Below are 13,222 nucleotides of genomic sequence, written 5' to 3' on the forward strand. Positions count from 1 at the left end.
GACACTTGCCCTTTAAAAGGGAGAAAGGCTGGATAAAAGAGACACTGGCCCTAGAAAATTCTCCCAAGTTCAAAATCAGGATTTTGTTGAGAGACGAATTTAAAAGCACCTTAGTCAGGAAGTCTTCTAAGCCTTACTCTAGACTCTCCGAGAAGATCAAAACCTTCCAAATAATGACATTTAATGACTGCTTGCCATAAAAAGCTGAATCCATTTGGCTTATGTTTTTCTCTATTTACAACAATTCACAGATTCAAAAGCAACTTTTTCATTTTCAGAGGGGAAAAAAAAATGTCACCCAGAAGCAGTAGGGAGTAGCCCTGCCCCTGCGCCTTAATTTATGTGTGACTAAAGTTCAACTTGCTCATTATGCTATGATCTCAGTACAACTGGCCAGACTCCACAGTGGGCAGTCAGCTCTGTCTTAGCAGGGCAGATTTGCTCTGGGAATCCATGAGTTTGCTGTGTCGTACAGAAGTTGCCTGACCTGCCTGGCTTGAGAAAGGACTTGTCGAGCAGGTTCTGAGGTGAGATCACCACCAGCTCAGTTTTATTGGGCTTGGTGGGGAGAAGCCAAGAAATAAATGGTCTGACTTTGAGTATCTGAACTTATTTTTCCTATTTTCTCTTCCAAATTCCATCTCCCATCTCTCTGGGGGAGAAACCTTCATTCACAAGTTTATTGATTTGTTCCCTGACTATTTGCTGAATACCGGCAATACTTCTGGAACTGACTCGACACTAGATGTAGAAGAGTGAACAATGCATTCTTCTGCTTTGATAGGCATGTAACAAGTATTTACAATAGTCATGAAAATGTTGTAATTCACAGATGTCAGCAGTTCAAATCATTACTTCCTGTCTTTACAAAGCAGAAAGTGGGTTAGTGCTCTTGGAAGGGGCTAGCAGAGAATGGTCTTGGATCTGCCAGCATAACACATAACACATGGCATCTGGTCCACACCTCTTCAGGAATTCATCTCCCCACTGTGCCCAGTCTCCAAGTTGCCCTCCCTGGCCACCAATGCAGAGGTCCTGGAGCATGGGGCCAGCAAGTCTCAGTCTACACTGTCTTTGGGCACGTACATTTCAGAAGCATGAAGCAGAGGACAGGGGAGGGAGGACTGGGTAGCTGTTAGCCACACATGAAATGATGTTTTCAGGTTAATTCTCTTTCCTTTAGCCAGTTGATATTCCACACCTGATTAGCACATGCAAATTATGCCTGATGGTGGTATAGTAGGGGTCCTCAACATTTTCAACATTTGCTGTTTGTGAAGCAAAGTAATAATCCCAGAATGAAGAGATTGGTGCCAGTTACACTGGACTGATTGCATAAAACCATAAAACATAAAAAACATTTTTTCTTCCACCCTTTCCCACTGTTTTTTTTTTTTTTTTTTTTTTTTTTTTTTTTTTTAATTTGTCTTCCTTGCTGCTAGTCAGCAAGAATCTTTTTTCATGCTGAACCCTGAGGGCTTTGCTGGGAAGTCTTTACTACATTCAGAGACAGTCTTGCCAATTTATTACTATTATTTTTGCTGTTCTTTTGATGGTCTTACTTGTGGCCCAGGTTTACATGGAATTCACCATGGGGTGCAGACTGACTTGAGTGTGAGGTGATCTTCCCACCTCAGCTTCCTAAGGATTGCATGTGTGAGTCACCACACCCAGCACCTACCTGCCTTTAGAATCTTCCAGTCTTCTTAGAGAATATAAAAATAAGCATTTTAATAAACATTGTCATGAGACATAGAATTATTACAAAGGAAAAATCTGAACCCCAAGAAAAATTGGTGGCAACTTCCCTCTGGTTCTGTAGTTAGTGTTACCATTGTTAAGAGTTGCACAGCAACTTACTTCTTGGTCATTTGGCTATGGCCATCAAGATAGTTGTGTGGTGGGTTTGTTTCTTGATATGTATTTTTTTTTCCTTAGAGTGTAGGGGGAATTGTAAGCACTACTCATGCCTTAGATGATTTCTACTGCATTCCTTCTGAGCACTGTGTCTTACTTACATAGGCTGGTGGGGCCTGATTGCTTTTTAACTTACTAAATGGTATAATGGACTCCATAAACTTGTTTAATTCTTTGTAAAGACAAGGTCACATTAGCCCAGGCTGTCAATGAGTTCATTGACAGCTGGTCTTAAGCACCAAATCTCCTAATTCACCCCCTGAGTGATGGGATTACCACTGTGTACCACCATATCCATATCTGGACCCCAAACCCTGCTTTTCACTGTTCTTTGTCACGAGCTTTCCAGACATACACCTTGGTTTATTTTACTGTTGCTGTGCTGGAGTAGTCTGGCAAGAGTAACTTAGGGGAGGCTGGGAACATTTGCCTCTTGACTCCAAGTAGAGTCAGTTCATCATAGCAGTGGAAGTCAAGATGGCAGGGACTTGAAGTGTGTCATCACATTACATCCACAGCAGAGCAGAGAACAATGATTGATACATACATGCATGTGCTTAACTGCCTGTAACTCTGGCCCCAGAAGATCCAGCACCTCTTGCTTCTACAGGCATTGGCAGGCACGTATACAGACCCACACACATAATTAAAAGTAATAAAACAATTCTTCAAAAAAAGGGGAAGATGAAAAATCTAGAGTTGTATTTACTAGGTTGATTAAATATTTTAATTTGCATAAATGATAGGAGTTACAGGACATAGTTATCCTTAGCAACTGTAAAACATTAGCTAGTATGGGAGTTTGAATGTAATTGGCACACATAACCTCATAGGGAATGGCATTATTGGGAGGTATGGCTTTGTTGGAGTGGGTGTGGCCTTATTAGAGGAAGTGTGTTACTGTGGGGGTGGGCTTTGAGGTTTTTTTTTTTGTGCTCAGGATACTGCCCAGTGACTCAGTCAACTTCCTGTTGCCTGCAAGATGTAGGACTCTTAGCTACTTCTCCAGCACCACATCTGTCCACACACCACCATGTTCCCCACCATGATGGTAATGAACTACACCTCTAAAAAGGTAAGAAGCCACCCCAATTAAATGTTTTCCTTATAAGAGTTGCTGAGGTCATGGTGTCTCTACACAGCAATAGAAACCTTAACTAAGCGAGCCAGAGATTATAAATGCCTAAGAAAAGGAAATACGTTGTTTCCCATATTTATCAAGCAATTGCTCCAATTTATTTTTCAGAGTGATCTAACAAAAGCAAAGCTTTCCTTGGATTTGTTAATATACTTGAGAATGAATGTTTTTGAGGTTTCCTGATACACACATGCATATATGTATATATGTCTTAAAAATTACCATTATGGGAGGGGGAAGGGAGGAAGAGGGAACTGGGGTCGATATGTAAAATAAGAAAAAAAAGTTACCATCATGAGATAGCCTAGGGACCTGGGGTAAAGCCAAATATTACTGTTCTATAAAATGTAGCAATAAAATGTCCCCTAATGACATTCTGCTGTAGTCATAGATCAGTGCCTTGCTCAGCCATCGTCAGAGAAGTTTCCTCTTGCCCAGATGGGAACAAATACAGAACTCACAGACAGCTAATATGAAGAGAATGTGCAGAGAGTGAGAGACTAAGCTCTAACTGGGATACTCTATAAACAACCCCCCTCCACCCAGCTGCATAAGAGGAGGTAGAGAAATTGTAAGAACCAGAGGGGATGGAGGACACCAAGAAAACTGGCCTTTTAAATCGGCATGCTCCAAGCTCACACGAACTCACAGAGACTGAGGTAGCTTGCACTGGGCCTGCATGGGTCTGCGCCAGAGCTGAAAGGAGAAGTGGACACATGCACCCATCCCTAACACAGAAGCAGTCTCTAATTGATAACCACTTGCAAATGTGAGTTTAGTTTCCTCCAAGGCAGTCTCATTGGAAAACAAACTGCTCTTCAGGGTAGGCTACGTGCCCAGAAGTAGCTGGTCAACAGAAAACAAACTCAAAGGCATCTTTGGAGGTTCTTTGTCCCATGATGCCATTTCAGAGCTCTTCCTATTAAAAAAAAAAAAAAAACCATTTTAATTTTTACTGTCTTCATGCATACACACACACATACACACTCACACACATCAATCTCTTTATTCCCTACAGGTTCTGTGCATGTATATTATGGCTTTCAGGTTAATGTTTTATGTGACTTCCGAGTGTGTGACTGAGTGGGTCTCTGTGTCTATTGTATCTATTTCCTGTGCCATTTCTAGGGCTCTTTTCTTTGTTTGTTTTGTCCTATTCCAAAGTATTAATTTGTGTTTTACTTTATTATATCTTACTTTATTTCATTATTATCTGTTGGTTTTATAGTGAGAGACAGAAAGGGAGGATCTGGATGGTAAAGGGAGGTAGGGAGGAACTTAGTATAGGGCGGTAAAACTGTAATCAGGATATATTATATGAGAAAAAATATTTTCGATAAAAGGAAAAAAAACCAACAAAAATTATCATGTATCTATCTGAATTATTAGTAATTCTAAAAACATGGCATTATTTATTAATCCCGCTTGGTATGCAGGTTACTTTGAGTGTATTTTGGAGGTCAAATTCACGGGGAAGGTCAATGTATCTGGCGCATCTTCCATTTTTTGCCCTCATTCTTAAAAAACAGCTTAATGAGAAAACAGCAAGCTGCTCTCACCCCCTCTTCCTGGGTCTCCCTCCCCATCAGGTTTGGGTTTCTTCTTGCCTCTTTCTATTCTTCCAGGCATCTGGACTTCTTCTTCTGCCAAGTGAGTCAGTTAGAGAGGAAACATTTAACCCACATTTTTAGCCAGGCTGGGGAAAAAGCTGGAAGGCAAAAGTTACCAGTGTAAGTTTCTTTAGGGCTCTGATTGGACTTTCTTGATTCTTCTGAGGACACCACTGGGAATTGAAGTTAGAGAATACTAAGTGGCCCACTTTCATGTATGCATTTCAATGCCAAGTCCCAGTTTTAAACCTTTTGTTTTAATTGGAAAGATGTTTACCTACATTAGCCAATATTTTCTTATTATCTAGTCCCCTGCAAATAATTTGTTTTAAAAGAGTAAATAATAATAGTGGGGCAAAATATGTTTTATTTGAACATATCTCATGCTTATGAATATTTTGTCTGCATGTATGTCCACACTATGTGTGTCTTTGGTGCCCATAGAAGTCAAAAGAGGGCATCAGATCCTCTATCCTCTAGAACTAGAGCTATATATGGTTGTGAGGTGCCTTGTAGGTTGCTGGGGATCCAACCCAGGTCCTCTGGAGGAGCATCACATGCTTTCAACCACTGAGCTGTCTTTCCAGCCCCAAACAGTTATTTTTGAAATGAGAATGATAAGTAGAATCATAAGGCAGACATGGATTGTTTGCATTCTAGGACAGAAAAACCACTATCTGTTGAATGCTGTACACCAGATATCTAACCCCCTCAAAACCTTTCATCTCAGCGAGAGACAGTCATTTAGACTTTGTGGATGTGGAACCGAGAGGTTAGATCATTTAACTCCATGTTGATAGTTACTGGCACAGGTGGAATTTGCATCCTCTGGTAGTGTCAACACTCTGACCCCTGCCCTGAAGCTTGTTTTACAAAGTAGAACTTTCGTGGTATTGTCATCAGATACACACATCCCCTTGTCTAAGCAGCCAGCTTAGACAGTGTGTACCTTCAAAGCTGATGCTCGTATGGAGCTTGAGGAACAGACTTCAGGACAGAGGGAGAGGGAGAGAGACAGAGAAAGAAGGAGGGAGGGAGGGAGGGAAAAAAGGACAGACAGAACACAGAGATAAAGGTGCTCACACCTGCCAAAGCTCCTGCTCTGGTTTGCTGCCTCTCCTGACCCAGTGTTTTCCCACAAATCCCTGCTCCTTCCATTTGGTGCAATAATCTCTTCCCAGTGTCTGTTCACAAGGCTGGTCTAGCAGTTACCTCTCCTCATGGGATTTCTAAGTTTCATCATTTGAGTGTGCATTTTTCTTAGAGCCACAGGTCATTTTCAAAGTTAAATCTCATTGACCACTTCTTTTTCAGATCTTCCTTTTTTCTCCTCAGTGATTTCTTGGTATTTCACCAGTCATCAACCCATGTTAGGCAGCAATAGGACAAATGAATGGAGTTTGTAAATGTGGGATGGGAAGGAGAGCATTCAGAAGAGAGGAGACTGGGGAGGCATGGGCATGTAAGAATGTTCCATTATTCTAACCTCAAGTGTACCCTCTGTTGTCATTTTGCTGGCTATTTTGACAGTGATCTAAGTTGAAAATGGGAATGTTAACAGCACTTGCTTTATAAAGATGCTATAAGATTCCATGGAAGCAATTTTGGCAAGAGTTGTAGCAGTGTGCTTGCTATCCTGTAATGGCTCAATAAAGGTTGTCTATATGTCTACTATTATTGCAGTCTTAGTATTCCCATTCTGATGTTTCAGTCTCTCCTAATGGCATTTCTAAATGATTTCTAATGTCTGGGCTAGTGTGCTACGTGCTTCTTTTCAGGCTCAAGCACTGTGGTTAAATAGATTAGAGGGCTTCTTCCTTAGACACAACTGGGGTATCTGTTTGACTTCTTGGAAACTACATGTAGTAGCTTGGGGAGACAGGAAACTACAACCTTAACTGGATGCAAGTTCTCACACAGTTTATTGTCACATATGAAATGTACTAGCATTCTCAGTGGGATGGCTGGAGACTTAGGGAAAGTTCCTTCCATTTTGTACAAACCTCCAGCTGGGTGGTGGTGGTGTGTGCCTTTAATCCAAGTAATCAGGAAGCAGAGGCAGGTGGATCTCTGTGAGTTCGAGACCTGCTCTACAGAGTGAGGATAGTCCAGGAAAGAAAACTTGTCTGGATAAGCAAAACAAATAAAAAACAAACAAACAACCCATAAAGTACTATTTCCCAGACTTCCAATTTCATCCCTAACAAAATAATCTGCATGCAAATAGAAAATTATCTTCTTGTTTTTTACAACAAACAGTCACTATGTTCATCTAAGATACCCTGGAGACTAACCCTTTAAATTCTGATAACTGAAATCAACATTACACTATATGCTATTCATTAATATTTTCACAACATATAAATTATGCTTTAAAATGTCTTTAGCTTTAGAAACACACCCCTTCCAACTCAATGTATGGCCCAAAGGTGCTTTCACTGGGATTCCCTGCAATTAGGAAGCTTCCTCATCCCTTTCCCCCCCCCCCCCCCGTAAGCCACAGACCAGTAACCATCTGTTCTTACACAAGAGGCCACACTGAGACTGGCTCTCACAATAGCCAGAGACATGGGCCAACTGTTACTGACAAGCCAAGTGTGCTGCAGCCTGGAGTAAGGGCAGGAGAGAAGCATGGACCCCTTGTCTGTTAACTAATACATACTCATGTGATTGTGAGGAAGGGGAAACAAAATAAAGCCTGGAAGTTCTTTATAGGCTGCATGGCTTCCACAGTGTATGCTCAACACTAAAAACAGGTTAATATCATGTACGTAGTCATTAATTTTTCCTCAAAATACCTTCTTTGGCCTCACAGAAATTTAAAAGCCAGTCTTATGTAGATTCCATGACTAGAACTTGGGGAAGAAAAATCTGAACAACTGAGACACCTTAAACCTTTATTAATTAATTAATTAATTTATGCTTTAAAACACAAGATTGTTCTGGAGAGACTGCTCAGTGGTTAAGGGTTCTTGCTGCTCTTGTAGAGGACCTGAGTTCCCTTCCAACACCCACATCCTAAACACCCAGGTGGCTCACAGCCACCTGTAACTCCAGTTTCAGGGGTTCAGTACCCTTCTTCTGCACTCTGTGGGTACCAACACACATGTAATACACATATAAGAGAGAAAGAGAGAGAGAGAGACAGAGACAGATACACACATTGAGACATACAACCACACACATAAAAACAATTTATTTATTTTTTATTTATTTTTTTAATATTCAGTAGCTGGAGTGATGGTTCAGGGGTCAAGAGCTCTGGCTGCTCTTCCGGGAGTACCAAGTTTCAATTCTCAGCACCCACATGGCAGCTCACAATTGTCTATAACTCTAGTTCCAGGGAGTCTGGTACCCTCACACACACACACACACACACACACACAGAGAGAGAGAGAGAGAGAGGCAAAAATCTAATGCAAATAAAAAAATATACTCAGATTGCACTTAACCAGATGGTTGCCAAGTTTGTGTCTTCTATGTCATTCAAAAATGTGTTTAAAATTTGCTGTATAAACACAATGTCCACACATACACATTTAAGCATATGTATATGCGCACACACACACACACACACACACACACACACACACACACACACACACACACACGCCTTCGATAGCATTTTGCCTATCTCTTCTCCTGTGATTTTTTTTCTACAGCCTTGTCACATTTTAGAGTATCCCATTTTATGGTTCAAAGGGAAAACAGAAAAGCAACCTGGTTGGCTAAAGGCTTTGCAGTTCATTAGAGACAGAGCTAGAGCTATCCAATGCCTTTCTGGTTTTCCTCCTCTCTAATTCTCTGAAAGAAGAGTGACACACACTAGAGCTTGGCTACTAAAGAAGATCTGATTGTTAGATAACCAAAGAAGAGATGTTCGTGGATGCATTGTGGCTTGAATCCAGTTGAAAGTGAAAACCCTGTTGGGAAATGTCTGTCCAGCTGTCGATAGAAATTGCCAGTAGTGCCTAGTGTAGCCACTTAGCAAATAGCAGGCTGTCAGGGAGAGCCTCCTGGATGCCCCTCGGGAGTAAGCTGAATTCTGTTGCAGCAGTTTTCCTGGCAGCGCAGACTCTGTAGTCAGACAATTGGAGGAGGTACCATTTTTCTAATAAGCAATCCAGGCTGTTGGCACCTAACTACCTGGCACTGTCTATTCCATGAAACTTGTCAAGTCGATGTGCTTGTCTAATTTTTCTGGGGAACCTGGTACTGCCTACCAAGTGCTTCACTACAGCTGGGTCCAGTGTCTACCCTGCAGGAGTTCAAGGCAGGGGGTCAAATTGGCTCAGACAAGTGAAAAGCAGAGGGAGTGTTGAAAGCCTTCACATTTTGCAGCTTTTCTCTCTCTGTTTCCATGGCGTTTGAAATCAGGATGTGGTCCCGAGTGAATGACACCAGGAAACACTTGGATGTTCATTCTGTCTAATTGGGCTTCTTGAACCTCACATAGACTGACTTCATCCTGTTCGGAGTCTATAGCCCCATGCTCCTCCCCACCCCCTTCCTGTGCACTCCTTCCTCTGGTTTGTGGGCTCTGCAATTGCTTCATCTTCCTCCTTTGAGAGGCACACTGGGCTGAGGGTAAGAGGCTTTCTGTGCTTCTGCTCTCTCCTCAATATCCAGTATCAGCTCAGGCTTTCCTTTCCTGTCTTTGAAACCTGAAGGAAATCTTTTCCAGTTTTACTATAGCTCTCTTTTTTCACTCATCAAGTTAAGTGAGAGTTAGATCCTTTTGCAGACTCGAGCTTTTAATGAGTCCATTCCCAAAGAGTTATGGTTTTAAAAGAACTTAAATGTGTTAAACTTGGGATTGTCTCGGGGACTTTTGTAAACCTCACATAACTCCACTGTGTAGTTATTGTGAAAGAACTTGTTTAACAATCTGTTAATTTGTCTGAACTTTCTCTAAAGGCAATTATGTACAAAGCCTCTTAAAACTAATGCTCTGAATTTGAAGTTGGCAGCTTCCTATTAGGGCTCTGGAAGGCTCCTAAGTTCTGGAGAGTATGTCTTCTTATAGCAAGTCTAGGTGTATATTATTTAAAGAACCCCTAATTCAGGAGAGGCTGTGTTTGATCCCTAGCACAAACAATACCCACCCCATACATTTCAAGGAAAATGTAGGGCAGCAGTTCTCAACCTATGGGTCACAGCATTGAAAAACACATATTTCTGATGGTCTTAGGAACCCGCAACCATAACTCTATCTTTGTTGATCCACGGGTTGAGAACCACTGTGTTTCAGGAGATTTTAATGGAGGGCCACTGTCAGTGGCTGTAGTGAACTTCTTCCATATAATATAGGTCAGGTTATAATTATTCTCACATTGGATTTTATTTTTAGCTCATACATGCCATCTATCATCACCAGCCTTACATTTTGGAGTGCATCAGCCAATCTCAGGAACCTTGTTTTGAATTAATTAAAATCCTACTTATAGGATTTTAATTATTATTTCAAAACATAGTAGTATGTTGAAATAAGATCTATTTTAGTCTTTAGTCTACAAAGCAAGGCAGGCCTTGGTAGCTGGATAAAGAGAACTGCCTTACTCTTATTTCTGACTTTCCAATAAATTTGTACTTGTGACCTTAATAGAGTTACTGCTTCTATCATTAAAACTTGAAGAGTATAATAGTTTATTTCCTACAAAAACCAAACTTCAGTGCTTTTCTAGCGCTCTTGAAATTGTTATGGTTATACTGTGGCTTCTTGAAGGCATAGATCATGTCTGACTCTCTGAGTTGCTTCCTTTTTTATCTTCAGAGCTCTCCATGTTCCCTAGAGCAGGATACCCTTGAATGAAATGAATTAGTGAATGGTTAGTGAATGAAATGAAGGAATGGAGTTAGAGACAGTTGCATTTTCATGACAATGTAAGATGAACAAAAACTAGTGGTGCATCTGGGAGATGGAGGCAGGAGGATTGTGGGAATTTAAGACCAGCCTGGTCTACATAGTGAATTCCTGAGCAGCCTAGACTATAGTGTAATACTTTTTTTTCCCTTTTTAACCATTAAAATGATATTTAACACTTCTTAAGAAGAGGCTTGGTCTAGATTTTCAATTACAGAAATATTGAGAAACACCCCCCCCCCAGGTGATAGAGCTGAATCTTACAGGTGAGTTGAAGAACCAGGGCAGCCTGTCTAGACATCAGCATTACCATGGTACATATTATATGAAGAAGGCCATGGGTGTGAGCTTGCTGTCTTTGCATCAGAACACCTAGAATCTGGCCAAATTCTTGTCTTTGGACATTGGTCAGCCTGCAAACCCCTCATTTGTTTATTTAGTTCAGAGCTACACCTTGGAAACAATAGCCATCACATTGGCCCGTGCTTGTGCTTATGGCAAACAATTGATAGGCATTGGTTCCTTTAGCAGTCCTCACAGTGGTTTTGTGTGATAGGTATTTCTGTTCTTTCTTTTTCACAGATGAAGAAACTGGGCTCAAGGAAATAATTTCTCCAAGGTCACACAGCTGCTACATGATGGGGCTACAGGGTACATGCTCTTCGCCACATAGATAACCGATGGTTCTTTGTGAATTCAGAGCACATATGGCATCCCTGAGAGGCTTGCTGTATACTAAATCAGACTAAATGATCAATGGGCAGTGTTAAACAGGCCATACACAGTCTACTAGAATTTGTCACAGTACCAGTGGCTGCTGCTTATTATAAACCTACTTGATGCTGGGAATTTCTTTTTATGATAACTCATTTAGTTGTTATGAGAGATTCTTGCCTTGTTTTATGTGAAAAAAACAAGGCAGAAAAACTGAAATATTGGTTTGGAATGATGTAATATTGGGTTGGGATGATGTAAACAGCACAGGATGCAGCTGAGGATGAAATCCAGGTTGGACCTTGATGAAAGCCCTTACTCTTTCTGCTCCCTGACTTCTCGTGATTAAACTCAGATTTGTTATTCATCATATCCCTGCCACGTTACTTTAAAATATTTACTTATTTTTCATTGAGACATAGTTGACAAAAATTCTGAATATTTATTGTTCCTGGTATGATGTTCTGATACATGTATGACACCACAAAATAGTTAAGGCAGGATAGATAACAGTCCATCACCTCACATACACATTAACATACTGTGGGTTTTTTTTTTTTTTTTTTCATGAGAACATTCCCAGTCCAGTCTCCCGAGTCTTCTAGTTCCTTTGAATTTGGCATGGCTGATCCCATGCTGATCATCAGAATTCCGAATTGATAAAAGTAATTTCCCTTTGAAGATAATTCTGAATATTTGAGAATTACATGTTTTAGTTTGATCCATTTAAAATCTCTACTGAACACCTATTGCATACCATACATTTGAATATATCATGAAGATCAAGGCCTGTAAAACAGTGTGATTGGGACACAAAGAATATATATGTATCTCCCAGATGACTTGATATATGTACCACTGTGAAATACAACAGAATACAGTTCGACATATAATGGTCTGTAGAGTACTATGGAGTATGAGATCATTTTTCTTAGTGGAGCTGGGACATGCGATGTGTAATGAAAGCCTTCTTGCTCTGTCTTGAAGGAAAAATTAGTACAGATAGGGAGAGTAAGTTCCCAGGCAAAAGAATAGTAGGAGCAGAGTGAGTAGTGAGATAGTGGAGGACAGCCCTGAGTATCTCCGTCAAGGCAAGAATAACAGAGAGCTGAGGTTACGTGGTGAGTAAGGAGGCTCATTAGCACAGTTGACTAGTCTTTCTGTCTCCACACCCTCCTGGTTCTCTGTCTTCAGTCTCTTTCTTGACTTATTTTTCTTAGCCTGAACTCTCTCCCCATTGATGGACGCCAGCAACTCTGTTCTAAGGTACTAGCCTTTCAATACCTTTGAATACCCTCTGTACACTAGTGACTGCCAAACCTTGGAGTAAATCTCTCCATTGCTTAATACATGGAGAATGCACAACAAAGTTTCTACTTAAAATCTTCACTTTGATGTTTAATTTTCTATTCCAAATCATTATATCCCCATCTGTTGGAAGCCTGTTCGTCATCAACCCTCACCATTATAGTTGAATCTTTGTTGAGTGTTTCCTACAAACTAGGAGTTGTTCTTGATTTTTGTCTTTGTTCTCACTCCTCCCAAATGATAAATTATTTTGATTCTATAACTACCTAACCCAAAATAGGTGAATGCCCTTTTTATTAGGAGGTTGTAATGGTGTCATGGATTATTTTGATAAAAATGGCACATGTTCACATTGGATCTGCATGGGTTCTGCTTGCTGAACTTTCTCCAGAACACAGGCTAATGGAGCAATCATCTTTTGGTCACTATAGCAACTTCAAAAACCATGCGGATCCTGTGCGGAACATATGCCACAAGTGTGAACTATTCCATTTTTTTTTTTTATGAACTAAGATTTTGAGGCTGTTTGTAACCACAGCATAACATGATTTATCCTGACTAATTCAACCACTTTGTTTATAGCTTAGTTTATGTAGTAGCCTCATTGAAAAGTCCAGTAAAAATCCAAAGACAGAAGTGAAACACATTTCCTTATTTATCTTATTTAATGTG

This window comes from Phodopus roborovskii, unplaced genomic scaffold, assembly GCF_943737965.1.
Source record: "Phodopus roborovskii unplaced genomic scaffold, PHOROB, whole genome shotgun sequence".
In the NCBI taxonomy this organism is placed as follows: domain Eukaryota; kingdom Metazoa; phylum Chordata; class Mammalia; order Rodentia; family Cricetidae; genus Phodopus; species Phodopus roborovskii.